Raw genomic sequence first — 6,188 nt, forward strand, 5'->3', positions numbered from 1 at the left:
CCATTGTATATCCAATAATTTCTTTGCTTTGTAGAAGAGTTTTTCTATTATGCTTTTTTTAAATAAATAAATGGATATACAGACCCATGCACGTGTTATCTATAACCGGCTTGCTTGAAAACGAAGTTAAATATAGTAATGTAGCCACCATACATGACGACCTTTGGTGGAAACGGACTCACGTTGTGATCTTAGGGCTTTTGTGGCTATGTGAAGTCTTCCCATATTGTCCATCAGATCTAATAACTATCCATTTGTTCCACAGTGATCCTAGGATTTCTTTAGCTAAGTGTTGTGTGTGGCGAACTGTCTCTCCATATATAGGAAAACTGTCTATACATGAGTGTCCCAAAATGACCCTCCCTAAAATGGAGAGAGAAAGTGTGTCAGACTAACCGTGACCAGTGACAAACTATCCATGGGTTTAGGTACTGTTACTTTGCCAAAAATGACAAAGTATTCAGCTAATGGACTGTTAGGTGATACACACGGATAGTCCCTGTGAGCTGCGCAGAGACCAATTTACCTGTGTTGGGTGGGTTTTGCTCTGGCAGACTGTCCAACCGTAATGGCAGATTGTCCATCAGTGCACCTTAAGCACTCTGAAATCCAAAATCTGGGAGTGCCAATTACAGATCAAGTTGGGGGTTTGGTACTGAGTTTTGTCTAGGATGTTCCTAAGATCCTTCGGAGCTATCTAGCAAGTTGCATTGTGAAGTCCATGCCTAGTTGAAGCTCTATGTCATCAATGGTATTTTTACTAAGTGAGAGCTATCTACATTGGTTCTAGACTACATGGATGATTGGGGTGAGATTTGTCTACCTTATGCCAAGATGTGGCTATGGAGATGAATCTTGATGGATGGCTTGACTCCTCCCTCTTGCTCCTTTCTCCATCTTGCTTCATCACCAATGCAAAGGGGATGAGGAGGACAACTTGATCACCCCTAGCAATGGTGATGGACAAAGGTCCCGTTCGGCTTACCTTAAATCCGGCTTGTTCGGCTTCTTTTTTCCAGCTGGAACAGTGTCTTTCTCTTACAACATTTCAGCCAGAACAGTGTTTTCAGCCAAGTTTCAGCAAGCCGAATGGGGCCAAAGGGTGGTGCTTACAACTTGGGACGCCTTCCAATGTTCTAATATGAGAGAGAGAGGAGAGAGGGAGAGAGAGGAGGGGAGCTTGGGAGAGTGGGTCGTATGTGGGAACCAAAGGAAGGGAACTTGATTTCGGCTACTACATGTTCTGGCGGACCATCCAATAGAACACAACTCTGACAGGACAAACTTGGCACTGCTTATGTAGGAGAACTATCTGGGGCAACTATTCGACGGTCCACCACTCACAACAGTGCTAGATTTAATATCATTTGACCTATAATTTTTGCAATTAGGTTTCGTTTTTCATGGATGCAATGCTGGCGATGAACATGGTTTGAAAGTATGCAATGCTTGGATTGTTACATATATACCTTGGTAGTCATCGGTCGCATGTGGCATGAGTGCCACGCAGGTGAGATCAAGTGGAACCATCCTAATTGACCAATGTTAGCCAAGGTACATGCACTCGGCTAGCCCTGTCGCGGCGGTAGCCACAGATGCGCCACACCTAGATCCGTAGACCTTGACTGTCATCACCATTACTATCGTTGGAAAAAAGATATCGATGCCATTGGTGATGTTTTTCTCGCAAGCAAGCATCAGGGCTCCGCCTTTAGGAACCACAGTGGAACCAGGCTTGCCTCATGAGTGCGCTGGTGAGGAGGGCCCACGATGGCTCTGGCAGGACACACGCATGGCGGCATTGGCACTTGCTCGGTGGAAGAAAGGGTAGTCCAGAGTGTGAGTGAGAGACTAAGGAGTGTTAGGGTTTCGGAGCGACTGCTTACACTCGATATCAACGAATTTGAACCACAAATCTCAATTCCGACAGCCAGCAATGGTTGCCCAGTAGGGCAGGTGACTCGGGCCGACAGTGGGCAGCGGCATAGCAAGCCCAGAGCACTATGTGCTTGGTTGAGTTAAGCTGCGCGTGGTTTTGGGCCGCGTTAGGCTGATTTTTGTTTTAGGGTAGATTTGAAGTTTTCCTTTATTTCAAATTAAAGTTTTCTTTTATTATTTTCTTCCGTGGATTATTTTGGTTTGAAGTATATGTAAATTAGTTTGTTTCTCATGTAGAGGTGTTCTATTTGACATAAAAAAGTTTGATTCCCAGATTTATTTGATAAAATATTAGTGTTATTTAAGTATGTTTTTGGGAAAAGTTTGCCTACAAAATATTTAGATTTTTGTGCTCTAAGTTTTATAAACCTTAACATTTCAGTACAATTTACTTTATTAATAACTATGCACCGTTTTAAATAAGCTTTAAGTTTTGGATTTTTTTCAGTTCCAGAATATGTTCATTTTCTCCTCTGCACTTAACTATTTAGTTTAATTAAGTTTTGAAATAAGTAATGAACTATTAGCCCTTATTAGCTAGTTGTACTTGGATAATTAGTTAACAGCTAGTCAAAAGCTTGATTAAGGGCTTGTTTGGATGGACTAGGATTAACAACTAGTTTTATTATTAGCTTATATTTGTGGATTAATGGACTAATATTTAGTCTGTCTGTTTTTTTAATCCTTAGGGGCTAAAATTTAGTCAATTACTCCTTCATTTCAAGTTATAAGGTGTTTTGGCTTTTCTAGATACATTTTTTAAATATAGTGTATGTAGGTGCATAGGAAAAAAACAATGTATCTAGAGAAGCCAAAACATCTTATAATTTAGAATTGATAAATAGTTGTTAGTTATATGGATCTAAACAAGACCTAAAATTAGCCCACACATTAATCCTTTCTGTTTGGATAGGCTAGATCTCATTTTAGCTGTTAGTTGTTAGCGGTCTAAATAGGCGCTAAGCGTAGCCCGCGTAAGTGAGGGTGGAAAGTGAAAGGAAAATCAATGAAGGCACCGATACACGGAGCTTGTAGATATGGAAGCAATGGTTTCTCTTGCCATTGCGGAGATTTAAGAGAGCCACCAAGTTACTTCCCGTAGAAAATCCCATGCAAACTTACAGTGACGCAAGTGAGCATGTAATAAGGTTGTCTCAAAAAAAAAAAACTCTATGGATAACCAAACCTAAAATGGGTAGCAAGAGACCCAAAATTAACCTTCAACAGAGTATCTATATGGGAGACCTATTTTGGGTTGCCTGAGAGACACAACCTAAATATGGGCATCCCCTCTCCTGGAAACCCATTTACAGAAATAATTCTTTTTTGGGTCTTGTTGTTAGAGAAGATGTCGAATATGTATTGAACTTTTTGTCTGTAGCGCTACCCAAAAGACGAATGAGTCTTATATTTTGATTTTTTGAGTGTTGAGCCTGTATGTATGACGGTCCTCCCCGACATCGAAGACAGGCTGCTAGTTCGTTTGACACTGACACTAATGCTCACTCTACATAAATGAAATCTGATTGGCAAAATGTCCGACGGCCGGGAGGAAAGTTTATATTAGCGACGGGCGCTCGTAAGTGCCTACGTCTATACACCTAACTCAAAAAAAAAGCAGTAACCTAACCCCTTCATGGCGATTTGCGAGAGAGCCGATCGCCAAGTGACGAGGAAAGTCAGAGAGATGACATCCTGTTCGGACCAATCAGTCAAAACAGTTCAGTAACAAATTAAAAATGGAGAACTTTCACCTGAAAGAAGAACTTGGTCTCCTGGCGGCTAGCCGGCAATGACACGCAAGGACGTAAGCACGGTTGTTACCGTGTTAATGATCAACGCATTCATCTCTATATATACATGGCTATTACATACAGCGAATCTGATCCTGAGGCAAGTAAGTTACAGCATACAGCATACAGCATACAGCATACAGCACACAAATGGCATCAGGCAGCGAAGAGAAAGCGGCGGCGGTGCGTGTGATCGGCGGGTGGGCGTGCCCCTACGCCATCCGCGTGTTCGCGGCGCTCAAGCTCAAGGGTGTCGAGTACGAGTTCCTGCAGGAGCCGGCCGGCAGGAAGAGCGAGCTGCTGCTCAAGTCCAACCCGGTCTACAAGAAGATCCCGGTCCTGCTCCACCATGACAGGCCCATCTGTGAGTCCATGATCATTATCCAGTACATCGATGAGGTGTGGGCCTCTAACGGCTGTCCATCCTTCCGACTGAGCCCTACGCGCGTGCCAACGAACGGTTCTGGGCCCAGTACGTGGATGACAAGGTATTTGACTTCTCTCCTCTTCTAATCTTTTGATTTGATTTTCTAATGACATATGATCATGCAATATCTAAAAATAATACTACCATTATATAAACCTGAAATCTAAACAAGAGATCCTTACACAAAATTCCTTGGCAGATTGCCCCGGCATTCCTTGTCCTGAGAGGGCTCACCAACGGAGACAAGGACGAAGCAGCAGCGCAAGTGTCCACTGCCCTAGAGCATCTGGAGGAGGCTTTCGCCAAGTGCAGTCAAGGGAAGCACTACTTCGGCGGCGACCGCATCGGCTTCCTGGACCTCGTTCTGGGCTCACACCTTGGCTGGTTCAAGGCGGTGGTGAAGATGTCTGGTATCAAGCTCCTCGAAGAAGCCAAGTACCCTGAATTCACAGCATGGGCAGACCGCTACTGCACCCACCAGGCTGTGAAAGACGTCATGCCAGAAACCGACAAGCTCGTAGAGTTCAGCACCAGTTCTGCCGTGAAGGCTAAACCTACCGATTAACGTGGACTCAGTCGGATTCACATCAATCTATATGTGTTAGGATGAATTGGAGTGGAACTTAAAACTAAATTTTACCTTAATCCACCCCAACACATATAGATTAAAGTGAATCCGACAATATCCAAACAAGTACTCGGTGTATTTATTTATGGTTTACTACAGTAGTGTATTGCGGAATAATAATCACGATGTCTTTCTTCTTTTTCCTTTCTGGTGTAGGCAAATAAAGGGCACCAATGTGTTTTCACTTTTTCGGAAACCGTTATGTCTTAAGGAATGTAAAATCCATGTGCTGCTGTGAAAGGGCCATTCATCTTGTGGTAGGGCTGTTGAGTGATACCCTATCCAACAGGGTTCAAGTCCTGATGTTGCATATTTTCTCTAGAATTTTTTTCAAAAATGTTGGATACATAACATAATCCGAGTGGAAGAGCACTCTATAAGTTACAAAGTAGAAATATAACATGGTGATATATAGCATCAATTTATATTCCCCACCCTATGAATTTAAGATAGACTTATTTGTCAGCTTGCGAAAGTTGTGGAATGTTAAATTCTAAGCCAAATAGCCTAATCTATTAAGAGGTTTTAATTCCTCTAAAATGAAGAGATACAAACGGCCTCTAAAAGGAAAGTAATTGATCCTGAAACATTGAAATTCACTGGTCAGTTAGCACCAACGTTAAAGTTTCTTTTTGTCGAGCATATGCATAGAAATTTGCTTGCCAGGTGCAAATAGAAATGATATTTATTTAACTAGTAAACACGTCTATATTGAAAGCATCTAGGCCCCTTGTTGGGTTTCAGTGATTAATGACAATACGTGATTACTATGACTAACGTGTGTTTTACAGAAACAATTGAGTTAGGTCATGGTAATGGAGATCGATTGGCAATCATGGTTGTCATGCCCCTACGATAGAAATCGTTTCGGTTTTCAAAGGATGGACTAGTTCTAAGTGTCGATTAGAGTTGGAGAGACACTTAGAGTAGTTTAGGACTTTTTTTCCTTTGACCATACTATTAAGGAGGATATGAACGGGTAGCTTGACCTAGGTGAGTCTAGTGAGTTAGTGAAAGGATCAAGATGCCCAAGAGGGGGGGTGAATTGGGCTAATTCTAAATTTTCTTTCAATAATCAAATCCTACGGATAGCCCAATTAACCCCTTGTGCCTAGAGAAGTGTTTCTATCAAATTTACGCACAATAGACTTGCAACGCTCTTGGATGCTCTACGAATGTAAAGACAAGTATTGAATTGCTCAAAGTAAATACTCAAAGTAAATGCTCAAAGTAAATGCTCAAAGTAAATGGAGAGAGGAACGCGGCGATGTTTTGCCGAGGTATCGGAGAGTCGCCACTCTCCACTAGTCCTCGTTGGAGCACCCACGCAAGGGTGTAGCTCCCCCTTGATCCACGCAAGGATCAAGTGCTCTCTACGGGTTGATTTTTCGACACTCCGTCG

At 42.5% G+C, this 6,188-nt stretch overlaps 1 pseudogene; it reads left to right on the forward strand.

Moving 5' to 3' along the window:
* The first annotated feature begins 3,881 nt into the window (after nt 1-3,881).
* Nucleotides 3,882-4,723, forward strand: LOC136536937 (glutathione S-transferase U18-like; annotated as a pseudogene).
* The last annotated feature ends 1,465 nt before the right edge of the window (nt 4,724-6,188 follow it).

Source organism: Miscanthus floridulus, chromosome 2 (genome assembly GCF_019320115.1).
Source record: "Miscanthus floridulus cultivar M001 chromosome 2, ASM1932011v1, whole genome shotgun sequence".
NCBI classification, from domain to species: Eukaryota; Viridiplantae; Streptophyta; class Magnoliopsida; order Poales; family Poaceae; genus Miscanthus; species Miscanthus floridulus.